Below are 15,757 nucleotides of genomic sequence, written 5' to 3'. Positions count from 1 at the left end.
CATGAAAGAGGTATTAGCATCTGCATTACAAAACCATTAGGATTATATAGGGTGTCACATGTAAAGCACCTAGCCCCACAGCAAGTGCTCCATAAATGACACCTAATGATGTTACTAACATGCTGTTAGCTCTCCCATTTAAAAAAGGGGTGGGGGCTGGGCTCCTGGGTGACTCCGTTGAGTGTCCGACTTCGACTCAGATCATAATCTTACAGTTTGTGAGTTCAAGCCCCACATTGGATTCACTGCTGTGGGCGCAGAACCCGCTTCAAATCCTCTCTATCTGCCCCTCCCCCACTTATGCTCATGTGCTTTCTCTCTCTCTTTCAAAATTAAATTTAAAAATTAAAAAAAAAATCCTTCTTTTGGCCCCCTTTCCTCTGCCAACAACTGTCCTGGTTTTTTTTGCATCCCTTTTGAACAACACTCTTCCAAAGAGGGCTCATACTCACTGTCTCCAACTTCCCTTCTCATGTTTACTCCTAAACCCACTCTACCAGGCTTTGACCCCCACTTCTATAATGCTTTTTTTCTTGTCAGGGCCACTGGTGGTCACTGCCATTGCTAAATGCCATCACATTTGATAGAAGAGCAGCATTTGATAGAAGAGAACACTCTTTCCTCCTTGTTGTGATTTTCACCTTGACTTCAGGACAACACACTTCCTTGCTTTCCTCCTCCTGTCTCAGTGGCTGCTCCTTTTCAATCTCCATGGCTGAGGTCCCTGATATTTAGACATTGCAGGGACCCAGGATTCAGTAACTCTTCCTCTTTTCTATCAGTATTTATTCCCTCAGTGATCTCACCCAGTCTTCTGGCTTTAAATACTGTCTTTGCCAGGGATTCCCAAATATATATTACCAGCCCTACACTCAGTTCCAAACTCCAGACTCCTATCCAACTGCCTACTGGACTCACCCCTTGAATATCTAGCACCACACATTAATCGGGTTCTCTAAAGGAACAGAAGCAATAGGAAGTATATATATACCCATAGGATGTACCTAAGCATGTATGTATGTATGTGTGCATGCATGCATGCTTATTATTATAAGAATTAAAGATACAGGCAAGTCCCAAGATGTATAGGATGAGTTGTCAAGTTGGAGAGGAGAGCTGATAGTTTAGTGCCAAAGGCCTGAGAGCCAGGAGAGCCGATGATTTAGTGTCTGAAGACCAGCATGTTCAAGAAGCAGGAAGAGCTGATATTTCAGCCTGAGTCTAAAAGCAGGAAAAAGGCTCATGTCCCAGTTTAAAGACAGTCAAGCAGGAAAAATCCTCTCTTACTTGGGGAGAGTCAGCCTTTGTTTTCTATTCAAGCCTTCAATTGATTGGATAAGGCCCACCTACATCTGCGTTCATCAGTGTACTGATTCAAATGTTGGTTTCATCCAAAAGCACCCTCACAAAAACACCCAGAATAGTGTCACACCAAATACTTGGGCACCTAGTGGTCACTACTGATCTTTAGGACAAAAGTTACTCTACCCACATTTTCCTGTGTTATGGGTTGACAACTACATCCTTCCAGTTTGTATTCAGCCAGACACCTTGGAGACACCCTTGACTCCTCACTTCCTCTCACATCTCACATACAGCCTGTCAGAAACTCCTGTCTACTTCCAAAATATATCCAGAATTCAACCACAGCCTGCTACTTCCACTGCTACTACCCTAACCCGAGCCACCGGCACTGCTCACAGAGGACTGTGTGAGTCCCATACTTAAAATTGCTGCCACTAGGGCCACCTCGGTGGCTCAGTCAATTAAGCCTCTGGCTTCGACTCAGGTCATGATCTCAAGGTTCCTGAATTGGAGCCCCACATCGGGCTCTGTGCTGACAGCTCAGAGCCTGGAGCCTGCTTCAGATTCTGTGTCTCTCTCTCTCTCTCTGCCCCTCCCCCACTCGTGCTCTGTCTCTCTGTCTCTCAAAAATAAAGATTAAAATATGTATATGTAAAATTGCTGCCACCAGCTGTCTTGCTCTCCTTTGATTTCATCCTCTTAATAATATACTCTTCGCACCTTTTATAGGCCATATAATTTCCTTATTCATTCTGATGGTCGTCTTTCTTTCTGCCTCTAGACTGCCTAGAACAATGCCTGATATGTAGAATACATGCAGTAAATGTCAGTTGAATGAATTGCCATTGTAGAGGTGAGGAAACTCTGAGGCTTAAAGGAAGTAAGAATTTGCCAAGGTGACACAGGTAATAGGTAGTAAAGCGGTTCTAGAACAGTACTTAACAGTCATAGGCAAGAAGCTCCGACGTTAGGTAAGTTTCTGCAGTACTGCTGTTGGGCATTTCTTTTCCATTTTTTATTAAAAGGAGACCTTATCCAGATAGCAGTGTCTGTAGACCTGTGCTAACTTACACGATTATGCTTGACCATAGGAAAAGGTTCTTCTCTTATTCTTATCTCTGTGCCTTTCGGTCATGTGATAAAATCCTCATGAAATATTTTCACCTTTCATACACCAACAGGTTAATGTTATGTTCCCCATGCCTTTTTGTTGTTGTTGTTGTTATGCTTTTAAGAAGCTAAGCCAGTCATCACTCTGGAGTTTTCCTTATAAGTTAATCTTTTTATTTTCTTATAATACGTATACTGGTATCGAAGTATTTCACAAGAGCAGAGTAGCATTTTTATTAACTATATCTCTGTAACCTCATGCACAAATATGAGGTGAGCACTTATTCTGTGTGGACTCTGTGATAGGGTTGGGGAAATAAAGAAGATTCCAGAAATTCCCGGTCGAATAGGGAAAATAGGTATATGTTAGTTGGGATACTGATTCAGCTGCTTTAACAGAAACTAAATAATAGTGGCTTAAACAAGACAAAAGGATCCTCTCTCTCTCTGTCTCTCTCTGTCTCCAGCTGATAAGCAATCAGGGAGAGGAGATAGTCTCCCAGGGTCATCTCGTGCCCAGCTGCTTCCATATTGCTACCCACCATTCTCTACTGTGTTCTCATGATGGTAGAATTTAGCTCACATTCCCACAGACACATTCTAGGCTCTGGGAAAGGGGGATGTGTAGGAGAAGTAAGCAAGTGACTTGTTTTAAGGCTATGACCTAGAAGCTGCACGTCTCACTTCTACTCCTATCCCATACCTGTTGGACAGAACTTAGTCTCATGACCGTACTGAAGACAAACCAAGCAATGCCATCGTGAGCCACATGCCCAGCTTAGGAAATTCTATTACCTAAAGGGAGGCGAGATTGACACTGGGAGAGAAGTGAAAGTCCCTACTTGGCCGTGTCTATGAATATTTTTGCTACCTCCAATTAAATTAGGTCTTGAAGGGCAGAGCTCTATCTTTCTTCTATGCTCAGCACCTTGCGTATTGAGCGTGTTCAATAAATATTTGTTGATTGGGTGGTTTGGTTAATGCACTTTCATCCAAGAGACTTTATGGAGAATTCTTATTATAATGCCCAAAACAAACACTATTTAATCCCAGGGTAAATAGTGAAGGAAAATAAATGTCAAAGGGGAACATTGTCAGAGGTAGGTTCTCTATACACCTACATACCCCTTCATGCTAAGCTGGAGGGGCCGCCTGTGGTAAAACAGACACAAGGCAGGCTAAATGGGTTCGTGTTCCTGCTGATGGTCTGCTTCATGAATGCACGCACAGATTAAGCTGCTGTCCCAGGAAATTTGCTGGCTGGATGTTGAGACCCAGAAGCCAGAGGTAAGTGTGGTTTCATGGCATACTTGCATTCCTTTCTCAAATCATCATGTTTCATGGGAACCGGGATCCCAGACTTCCCCTCCCCCAGGTAGCTGTTAGGCTGGTAGAATTGTTCTCTCTAGTCCATAAGGAAATGAAAACGGATCCTGCTGAAGGAAGTAAATAGAGCAGCAGTAAAGCGTCCCTCCCCTTGAATCTGAACATCTGTTCAAACTTTTCACAGCTCCCATGAGGAAGGGACAGAGCACAAAGCTTCCAGCTATAAAGGAAAAACCTCATGCGCTTGCTCTCTGCTAACTGGCAATTTACGATCATTGGAACTGAACCGGCTCTGGGTTTATCTCTATGATGCCTTTGAAGGAAGGCCAGCCTGGGTAAATAAATATGGTAAACACGAATATAAGGGATGATATTTATCATATTCATGAGAGCCAACCTTGCAGGCCTTGATTTCATGAGCTACTGAATTTAAATGGCCGCTGCTTATGCCCAATGAGACACAGATTCAAGTCGCAGAGGGCACAGCCGCACCTCACTTTGAAACTTGGGGTTAAAATGAAGTTGAGTTGCTTTATGAACTTGAAAGAAACAGCTTCTGCTCTGTGGGTTTGGAATTTCACGAATGCACACTGGCCTTTGTTCATTTCTCTGAATTAGCAAGGAGTTTGCTGCATCTGGTAAAGACTGTTGGATGCTCTCTCAGAACCTCGGCTACCCCTAATCCACATGTCGGTTTGCATTTGCTTTAGGATGAACGGGCTCCCTTCCCCCTCCTGTTGTCATCTGTCCTTCCCAGAATATTTAGTGGGATGGCCCTTGGCCAATCCTTTTCTTCTCCTAGTGTGGAAGGCTCCAAATGGCTGGCTGCTCAGCTGGGCCCCCAGCTGGCTCTTGTTCCCAGCTGCTTCAAGGCCCACTGGCCTGGAGGTAAAGCTGCAGTGATAAGCACTGTAAAAATCAAGTCTGGTGCTGGCCAGGCCAGCCAAGCAGCATGGGAGGAGTGGGAAATCTGGGCTATGTGTTCTTGGGGTGACAGACTGTCAGTATCTGAGGTGTTCCACTGGGAGAAATGGGATGAGATGTTCTCTAACCAGGCCTAATCTGTGTATTATCAGCGGGTCGCTCTTGGAGAGTCTTGTCAGAACCAGGCTAATGGGGCTGGAGCCATAGCCTTGGGCCAGCTTGTTTATGGACCACCTTCTTGACTAACCTCTTGGGGTCTGGTATGGCCTTGAAAACTCAGTGGCAGAATGCAGGAGTGATTGACCTTTATTGAATTACTTAATTATGAGAATTAAGTTTGGGGCATTGTTTAATCATGGACCAGGCCAGCCTTTCCTCTGATGTGAGCTATTGATACATCTTTATCCAACACTCTGAGCATCAGATACTGCTACCTCAGTCAAGCTTCGGGAGAAGCTTACATTTTCACTTTTTTTCTTTTTCTTTTTCTTTTTCGTTTTCGTTTTCGTTTTTGTTTTCTTTCTTTCTTTTTTTTTTTTTTTTTACACAAGGGAAGAAAATCATAGTGACTGCTGCCCTTGGAAATTCAGTCAGGAAACCTGAAACTCTGGTGACATTTTCTGGTCTTCTTTGGGGATGTATGTCTAGCTTTATGGCTCCCTGCTCCTTGCTCTTCAGAACTCTGTTGTGTGGCTGAACTGATGCAAGAGTAGGAAAGAAAACATAGCCCTCCCCAGCCCTGAGAGTATGCACATTCTGGGATACACTCAAGACCAACCTGGAATTCAGATGAGCGCTCTTTCCAGAGAGGGGGGCGTTGGGGAAATGATTGTTGTTTTCATTTTACTGCTTACAGTTTCCGCTCTGTACCAGGGGATTAAAGGCAAGTCTCTCTCTCTCTCTTCCACCTCCTCCTTTGCTTCTTTCTCCCTCCCCCTTCCCCCTCGCCTCCTCTTTCTCTCAGTTTCCTTGTCTTTAAAGACACTGACAACTTTTCTGGCATGTCGCCTAGGCTTAGAAGACAGAATCTTTGTAAAAATTTCTTCTAGCCATTGGCATGGAAGCACTGTAAAAATCAGCAAGACACTTTGTTGTAAAACTTTCTCATTATCAACATTCACTACTGTTTCATTTTATGAATGCTTCTTTGTCTTCCAAAAAGCATTTCAGATTAGGCAATGCTGTTATTGAAAATGTGGGAGGTTTCTGCTTGTATGCTTGGCTGGTTGGATCGCAGATGGCTGCCATGTGTATTACAATGCCAGGTTCCTATTGATGAATTAAAAATAATAACTTATGGAGTAGGTTGGAGATGGAAGTGGAGATTCAACTTCGTTATCCAATTGAGTCACTGGATTTGTTCTTTCTAGGTAAAAGAGCTTTGAGATCTACAGGTGGCTCAACTATCTGATTCAACGAAGATCGAGTTTTTCCTGTTATTGGATGCATAGATTCAAATTTGATTAAAAAAAGTGTTTTGCATTCCCTGTGTGTTAGTGCTATGCTGAGTACCAGAGGTATGCAGATATATAAGAATTAGCCTTGCTATCAAGTTGTTCATAATCCCTCCAGGGAACTTTCACCTGTCAATAGCAACTCTCCTATAATGTGGTGGGCACCAGCTAGAGACAAATGGCAGGGGGGTGGGGTGGAGTGGGGGACAGCACACTTGGTGGGTAAGAGCACCTGTCTTTGATGGCAGATGTATGGGGTTAAATCCTGGATCTGGCATTATCAAACAGGCGCACAAGTTAGGGAATGAATGAATGCCCAACTTTCTTTGTTATTACTGGGATTAAAAAAAAAATACCTAAATAGTATATAATGTGCTCAGGACAGCATTTGGCACCTAAAACATGCTCAATGAATGATCACTTGTAACTGGAGACTAAGCAATTGATTCAGCCTTTATTTGGTAGAAGTTGGGACCATGTGAGGAAGGGCAGTGGGGGCAAGAGCTCATGGCCATTTAAGAAGAACCTTCCCCTCTCTGTGGTTGCAGCAGGAGTGAGTGGAGAGGGGGTCAAGAGCTTTAGAAAAGACAGGTTGGGGTGACATTGTGCGGCAATTTGTGATGTCAGACTGAAAGATTAGACTTGACATCAAAGACAATGGGATGTTCTTGGTGTTTGCAAGCAACAAAGTGGTGTGGAGAGATGTGAGTTTTTAAAAATGGCCTCTCTATGAGCTGTGTGAGGAATTGTCTGGAGGAGAGACTAGATAAAAAAAAATGAATACCCTAGTGCAAGCAAGAAATTATGTTCACGTTCACTCTCTCAGTATCTATTGAAAGTCAATTGTGTCTGGGGATTTTGCTAGAAACAAATGAAGGTGGAGTGTGGGCAAGGGATGGAGAAAAGGCAAACAATACAATAAACTTTTCTGAGATTGACAGTAGACGTATGGGGTTAATAGAAGAGATAAAAAGTGGTGACTGTCTGGAAGTGGGGGTGACAAAGGATAAATGAAAAGTAATGTCCTAGGAAAATGAGATTGTTTTGGACTGTTGGAATTCAAGATACTTCTTGAAATTCAAGATACTTCTGGAAAGGAAGAAGAAAGATGGCCAACTTTTCTTCTCACCATTCTTCTACCCCTTTTTCTTATTCTTTGGAAAGAGAAATCACAGGAGTTAGTGATGGCAAGCCCCACTGAGCAGTTGGTCCAGCAGCCTTCTGAAGTTGGGCCATGGTCTGTATTGGCTTCCACAGAGATAATGAAAATTGAGTGAACAGTGAGAAATTAGCAAACAGCATTGGACAATATTCTCACGGCTCACCATGGTTGAGTGTTCAACTAATTTGCTTTTTAAAAGAGAAGCTAGCACTGGACTTTGGAAAGTTGTTTTCCTGTCAAAGTGGAAATGTTATGCAAAACAATATTAAATAATGGAAAATCTGAGGTTATTTGATGAGAGGTTGAGGACAGGATCTGAAGGCCATTGTAGGCAAACAGTAGGAGTTAGTGGTGATGTGTAAATATTGACATGGAGCCCAGGAGGAAACAAGGAAGGGAAAAAGGATTACAGTGCGAGGTCATTTGCTTATTGGAAAGATGTTGTTGATAAAGGAATAATATTATCTTAAAGAGAAGACAGAGATATGGGCAACTGAGAAGGGGCCACTATTGCCTTTGACTGCATTAATCCCTCCAGAAGTTATCAGCAACACCTTTGTTGGAAAGATGGCCATGGCATAATTTATTGCCAGGGTGAATAAGAGTCAATAACGTACACATTGAATAGCAGCGATTCTAATAAGACAAATTTAGTAACCATGAAACAAGATGCACTATGTATAGTGTGCATTAGAGCCAGATTCTTACCAGGACAATCTCATCCAGCCAGATCCTCTTGTCAGATGGAGTTCCAACTAGTGGGAACTATTTCACAACGTGGGGTACAAGTGAAGTGACATCTTTCTTATTTTTTAGTTAAATCTTCAGAATTCCTATATATCTTACAAGCAGGCAGGCCAATATATCTCTCTTGGTCTCATCCTTCCTTTAATTGTTCAGCAATCTCCAGGGCTTATTTTCAGAAATAGCCCTTCACCTCCATGTGCCTAGCCTAAATTGCTAAGGTCTTCCTGGTCTACCCCATACTTACTTCTCAGTATCACACAGTAGTGATATTGGACACTAGTCCTGTGCAGTCTGACAGTCACTGCTTGTTCATTGCCACAGGGACTCCTAGCTGGTCATGCTGACAAGTCAGGCAGGAGGACGTCCCAATCAAGAGAGTTCTCCTATATAGCCACTTCTTAGGATGCAGGTCAGCCCCACATGTGCTGAGTCAAGGCCTCTTAAAGCATCTGCCAACTCATGGAATCTCTTTCCCAAGGTTTTTAACACAGTGAACCAGCTGTCTATGAAATCCTCAGAATAAAGGATCTTGAAACATTTCTCTCCGTAGACAGCAGGGCCACTAGCTCTACGTTTATACTCATAAATGAGGCCACCTAGATCTCACTTTTGCCATTTGTCTTCATGAAAAAATTTAATCTTTGGTAGGTCCCCTCTGATAAGATACTTCTATATGCATAGTGTGTTTAAAAATTATTTTGTTTCTTATTCTCCACCTCATTAGTCATAATTCCAGAACTTAAAGTACTTTCAGCTGAGCTCACAATGGCATTAACCTGTTGGGAATCTCCTGTTACCACCACGATACATTTTTGCTGGTTAAAATATTATATATAGTCTCGTTTACCACGTGACCCCATATTCTCAGGACATACACACATTCACATATGACATAAAGGCCAAAAGGTAGATGGTTAGCCACAAAAGCTTTGCTTTTTCCTATCTTACTGTTTACAAAGGAGTGTTGAGCTTTAGTTGAGAAGATTTCAGCCACAAATAGTTGCTAGACAGTTACAGCAATGTTAGAATGCATTTCTCTGGCTTTTCAAACTTATTACCCCATTTCTGCCGGCAAGCCTTAGGATGTGAGATGAGGGCTGGAAAGAGGCTGCTGGAAGGGAAACCAGTGATACAAAGGAGAAGAGATTTTGAGAGGCAGAAGAATATGGGACAAATGGTGGATCAAAGAGGTGATGAGGCATGGTAGGCTCTCTGCGTGAAAGCTCTCTGTGTTCCAGTGTTGAATATGAACCTTGATGGCTGTTGGATCTACCTCCATCCAGAAGCATCTGTGCTGGGCACGGTTGACAGAGTATAGCTGAACAGGGCAAACTAAGCTCTTGTGTACCATGATTAAGATGACTATACAATTTATTGTCCAAACAGGATTACTTTTCAGATTATTAATATTTATCTAGTAATAATAAAGCTGGGGCAACAGATGTAACACAAGAGTATTGCAGGCAAACCAGGAGTTATGGTCATCCTATACCATTAGTATATTGAGGATACTGTATGTTGAAATCAAGCTCTTAACTGGGAAAAATACATTATTCTGATTGCTGTGAGAGCCACAGAAAAGCAATGCTACGTCAAGGGATTGATAATCTGGTTGTCGAAACTCATACACAAAGAGATGTCCAGGAACCCTTCAAAGTGGTGTCTAACTAAGTGCCAAATGAATGATAGCCATGAATTGTCAGTTATACCTCAACAAAGCTGGGGGGAAAATGATGTCATAGGATGTGGTAGGAAGGACAATGGCTTTTGGGTTAAAAGACTTTTGTCAAGTCATGGACCTGTCTTTAGGTGGGTGGCCTTATGCAAGGTACTTAATGTCTTTGAGTGCCTGCTTATTTTGTTCAATCAATTGATTCTTTCGTTCGATAAACAATGAATTACTCTGTGCTATTGTATCATAGTGGTAAAGAACATAACCTTTATGGAGAGACATTTCTGGGTTCAAGTCCCTAACTGAGACCTTGAATTTATAATATAACCCCTCTGTCCTTCAGTTATTTTCCTCATCTGTTAAATGGTGATAATACCTCACTCACAGAGCTGTTGTAAGCCAGTGTGAATGAGGAAATAACGTGAGATTTTGTGTATAAAACATATAACAGTTTTTGACACATAGAAAAAGCTCAAGGAATGAGAGGAGTCTTTTTTTTTATCCCAACTACTATAGTAGTTGGTAGAAATGCAAAGGAAGAATGGGGGAGAGGGATCCTGTGCAGGCAAAAGCAGACAAGACGATCTGCTTGAACACCTGCCTGGACTTTTAGGAGGATTTATGAGTTGAAAGAGCTTCTTATGCTATCTAGCATACTGAACAAAGGAAAGTCAGAGTTACTACCAATGGTTGGGGCATTATCTAGATTCTTCCCTTTTCTTATCTGTTAGCATGCTGTCACCTGCAAATAAGGGATGACCCCATATATCTGAAATAATCCCTACATACATTCTCTCACAAAACCAGAAGCCCAGAGGTGGAGCATTTCCAGGGTTGGTTAATTCCATGGTTTAATGATGTCACCAAGAGTCTCTACATCCATTCTGCCATTCTCAGATGTTGGTTGACTCATCTCAGGATGACACTGGCTGCGGTAGTTCCAGGCATTAATTACATCCTTACCACACCACACACTAGAGATAGAAAGAGACTATCTCTTCCTTGTATCTTTTCTTAAGATCTAAGAAGCTCTTCTCAGAATCCCATCCTCACCTTTGCATACTAATCTACAACCCTCATTGGCCAAAATTGGATTTCATGTTCCTTCCTAAGGTAGTCAATGATAAATAAAGTAACTGTAATTGGTTTATGCTAGACGAGATCCACCTTCCTGGGGCTAGGACTTCTTTCATCTTCTCCCCAAAGGAGGCATTACAGGCATTACATTACAGAGGCATTACATTACAGGCATTACAAAGGAGGCATTACAGAGGGCGCAAAACACCTGAACAAAATCAGTTCTGTAAACAGGGAAGGTCAGAGAAATGGCTGCTGGGTAACCACAGACAGTGTCACTCCCGTTTCCAGTCAGTTACTACATCTGCTAATTCTGCCTCCAAAATAGCTCTTAAGTCCATCCTGGCCTTTGCCCTACTTTCCAGCATCTCTTTTCTAGACTCTTGATTCCTTCTATCCTTGTCCCAACCATCTGATCTTCCCTTCAGCCACCAGTCAGCTCTTTATATAATGCAAGTCTGAATATACCATTTCCTAACTCAGGACTCAATTCAGATGCAACCACCTCTTTGAAGATACTACAGATGTTTTATTTATGGCTCTTTTATAGCCCTGATGAGGATGGTCTTGCTTTTGAGCTCTTTGCATATTTTCTTTGCCTCCCACTATCTTTGCCATCCAGTACAGTAGCATTGGCCACATGTGGCTATTAAACATCTGAAGTGTGGCTGGCCCCAACTGAGATGTATTGTAAGTACAAAATACACTTGGAATTTCAAAGATTTAGAACAATGACAAAAAAAAAGAGGGATATAAAATATTTCATTAATAATTTTTAAATTGATAACATGTTGAAATTATAATGTTTTGAGTACATTTTGGTTAAATGAAATATATGAGTAAAATTCATTCCGTCTGTTTTCTCTTAATTTTTTTTATTAAAAAAATTTTTTTATGTTTATTTTATTTTTGAGAGAGAGAGAGTGCAAGTGGGGAAGGGGCAGAGAGAGAGAGGGAGACACAGGGTCCGAAGCAGGCTCCAGGCTCTGAGCTGTCAGCACAGAGCCTGACTCAGGGCTCGAACTCATGAACCGTGAGATCATGACCTGAGCCGAAGCTGGCGCTTAACCAACTGAGCTTCCCAGGAGCCCCATGTTTCTTCTTAATTTTTAATGTGATGACTAGAATATTTTAAATTATCTACAGGGTTCACAGTTGTAGCTTTCATTGTATGTTGGTGCACTAGACTGCTAGCTCTTGAGAGTAGGGGCTGCCTCTTATTTATCTATTATTCATCACACAGCTTTCCTTCCCTACCTCAGGGTCCATCAGAGTTGGAATCTAGTCAAAACACTTTATTTGGTTAAAGTAAAGTGTAACACAACTCCATTCGTAGATGAAAGAACAGGATGATTTCATATTATTTGACTGCTGCTTCTGGATTTCTGACACGTGGGTTTCTTTTCTCTGTTCTAATTAGACTGAAACCAAGATTTTGATTAGGTTTGCTTGCCTCTGTTAGTTTTCATTCTGTCTTATTAGACATTCCTCAACAAATTATATTTTACGTTTTGGAGACAGTAGTGTCTCCATGACTACAGTGTCCAGAATATTTTAGTTATTTTTACAATTGTTATTAGGAATAAAGAAGCAGATATAAATTATGCTCTTTATATTTAACCCCACTGAACTATAGTTGGCAGTTGCTTTTTTTTCATGGATAAAAGAATTATATATATATATATATATATATATATATATATATATATATATATATATATATATATTGTTTACCAGTTATTATATTCTTAGCCAGGATTATTAAGAAGGCCAAAGAAATTAACATATTCTAGAAACATGTAGGAGGAAATCTATTTATAATGGCATAATAAAATCAGAAATTTTTTTTTTATATTTCATGAGCAGAAATGAGGGAATTAAGTTTTGTAGTTACGGTAGCCAAAAAAATGCCATTGTTTGAGAGCAATCATCTTTTTTTTCCAGAAATATCTAGAGAACTTACAGTTCTCTTGTTATTTTAAATAACACTTCTTTTAAAAAAAAAATTTTTTTTTAATGTTTACTTATTTTTGAGAGAGAGAAAGGAGACAGAACATTAGCAGGGGAGGGGCAGAGAGAGATGGAAATACAGAATCCAAAGCAGGCTCCAGGCTCTGAGTTGTCAGCACAGAGTCCCATGCAGGGCTTGAACCCACAAACCATGAGATCATGACCTGAGCCGAAGTCGGATGCTTAACCAACTGAGCCAGCCAGACGCCCCAAGAATTTACAGTTCTAATTTGGCAATCAATAATATCTATGGTCATAAATCATGTGCTGGAGACTACAACAGGCTTATTTGGTTATTATTTGGTCAAAGGGCGAAGCAGCTTTTGAAAGCAGAATGCTGCCTGCTTCTCCTTGCCTCTGGGGCATGCTGTCCTCTTGGATGAACAGAAACAATCGTGGAGTCCATTATTTTGTCAGTGGGACTGCTTTAATAAGTGCTGTTTGCCAAGTCTTGTGAAGAACATTGTTTCCTTTGGCTTTGATCTTGTCTTGGCCACTCAGAAAAGCTGTGCCTCAGTGACATGTGGATGCTGGGAAATCGGGATGGAATTCTGGGAGCCTTCTCTTCCATGGAGTTCGTATCCCAGGACTGCTGGGTGGTTCTTTCTTTCTTTTCTTCCTTCCTTCCTTCCTTCCTTCCTTCCTTCCTTGTGATAAAATATGCATAACATCAAATTTACCATTTTAACCATTTTTAGGTGCACAATTCGGTGGCATTAAGTACATTCACAATGTTGTATAACCATCACCACCATCCATCTCTAGGACTTTTTCATCACCTCAGACAGAACATCTATACACAGTGAGCACTAACTCTTTGTTCACCCCCTTTCTCCTAGCCCTGGTAACCTCTATTCTACTTTCTGTCTCTCTGAATTTACCTATTCATGCCACATTTGTCCTTTTATGTCTGGCTTATTTCACTTAGCATAATATTTTCAAGGTTCATCCATGGTGTAGCACGTATCAGAATTTCATTCTTTCTTAAGGCTAAATAATATTCCATGGGGTGTGTATACCACATTTTGTTTATCCATTGGTCTCTTGATGGATATTAGCTTTGTTTTCACCTTGGCTGTGGGGGAGGGGGGTGGTTAACAGAGCATGAAAATAAGTGATGACACATTCCATTGTGGCGAATGGATCAGAAATGGATCCATTGCTGATGAAGAAAAGAAACCTACTCTGCCTTCCTTGCTTGGAAAAGAGAGGCTGCCGTGCGGAAGGATGTCATCTTTACAGCTCAAATCTCCCAGGGCCAAGTGCAAACACCCCTCAGAAAAGGCAGCCCTGCCTCATCCCCTGGCAAGAGATGAGATGCCGGGCTGCTCACTTCCCACCATCCACGCCTAGGCAGCCAGGGCTGAGGTTCTGACAGAAAGCTCCAGCTGAGGTCCACCTGGTTGCTAGTGCAGGAGAGGGAATTTTTAAAAGGGGAGTGGAAGTGTCCCTGTCTCTAGAATGGGAACATCTTGGAGGAGGGTTGCATACAGCCTGTGTTCGGAGAGCAAAGCTTCCTTTTGGTGTGCATTGGCTACCATTTTATTCCGTGAGGTAGTGTTCGTTGACGTTGTACCGAGATCCGGAAATAGCCAAACCCTGTTCTGCCAGTCCCCTCCTCTTCCCACTGGGAACTATAAACACACAGATGTCGGGAAATCAAAGTGTCTCTTATCATTAGCCAGACAACCAGGGCAGGCTCTGCACTGAGCAGCTTGGAGTGGATGGTTTAGGCTCAAGGCCCACGCGGAGCCCTCCTCCACCCTCTCAATTCAGATGCCAGTGTTACCACCGTTCGGCTGCTAAGCCAGGGAGGACAGAGTCACTGTACCACCTGTGAGCAGAAGGGATAAGGGGGAAAGTGCCAGAGATTTCTGCTTATCTCTAGAGCCAGGTGGAAGAGACAAGCAAAGGGAATGTACTGAACCTTAACCTTAACTGTGATCCTTGCTTTTGGCAAATTTGTAACCTGGACGCCTACCCAGTGACATCAGTGCTTCCCGAGGAGTGACCCGAATGGAGGCAGAGGGGAGGGCAAATTTCCCTCCTTCTTCTTGTGTAGGCAAAGGCACTTTATGCCTGTTTCCTTCATAACAGCCACAGGCACTACGCACTCATCATCATCATGATTCTGCAGGTGACAAAACCGAGGACCTGGGAGTGTGCGTAAACAGCCTGCCATACGCTTGAGTTGGCAGAGCAGGATGCGGATCCCATGGCCTCTGATCTAAGAGTTATTCCGTAATATTCCTTTTATCAAGCTTGGTCTCAGAAAGAGGTCCACAAGGCCCTACCACACTTGCCTCAGTCGGTCCTCTTGCTAACCCTATTCAGCGAGTGGACTAGGATTTCTGTGACAGGTCAGTTCCGATCACGAGTCTTGGTTCTTTTTGAAGCATCTCTGCCTGTGGAAACCATCCATTCTGCAGAGCCATTCCCAAAGCTTGATTTAGAAACAGTTGAGGTGATTATAACCTGAAAATTGTTTTCCAAAGGAAAAGACAAGTGATCTTATTTCAGGCTAATGTAATTATTTTAAGGGCTTCTTTCTAATCAACAGTCAAAGCCTGGTTGGAAATGAATGTCCGAGGACAAAGCAGTAGCTCTGACGAGTTTCACTGGGGAGACTGGAAAAGCCCGCAGAGTTTAGCCCACACAGCTGGCAAGATGCTGCCACACGGTTAACACTGATGCCCGGCATACAGAAAACACACGTGTGCACACGCTCCAGCGTGAACGGAGCAAAAGAGACCACACACCCACATTGCACAACGATGACACTGTGGCACCAACAAGTCTCACACACACCCCCTGCAGGTGGCAGGAGCCCTCAGGTCTCCTAGAGCCTTGGTCACCCTCACCCACCCACCCCAGGGTGCTGCATGGATGATGTCACCTTGTATATAAAACACTTGCTGTGCCCATCACCACAATAGGAATGCACGGTAAGTAGATTCTCACAGGTAGCTA

General features: G+C 42.4%; 1 protein-coding gene across 10 annotated transcripts in view; it reads left to right on the top strand.

The window, feature by feature from the left end:
• The window catches only part of NCALD (neurocalcin delta), a 394,624-nt gene that overhangs the window by 342,178 nt on the left and 36,689 nt on the right, over positions 1-15,757 (top strand). The window contains exon 1 of one of the 10 annotated variants that reach the window (XM_042924091.1): positions 15,712-15,732. The exons of the other annotated variants lie outside the window; for them this stretch is intronic. The gene's annotated coding sequence lies outside the window, so the exon portion shown is untranslated. Of the gene's footprint in view, positions 1-15,711; positions 15,733-15,757 lie in introns of those variants that run through there. 10 annotated transcript variants of the gene reach the window in all.

Source organism: Panthera leo, chromosome F2 (genome assembly GCF_018350215.1).
Source record: "Panthera leo isolate Ple1 chromosome F2, P.leo_Ple1_pat1.1, whole genome shotgun sequence".
Classification (NCBI taxonomy): Eukaryota; Metazoa; Chordata; class Mammalia; order Carnivora; family Felidae; genus Panthera; species Panthera leo.
The sequence above is the reverse complement of the archived record's forward strand: the minus strand, read 5'-3'. Positions and strand labels throughout refer to the sequence as shown.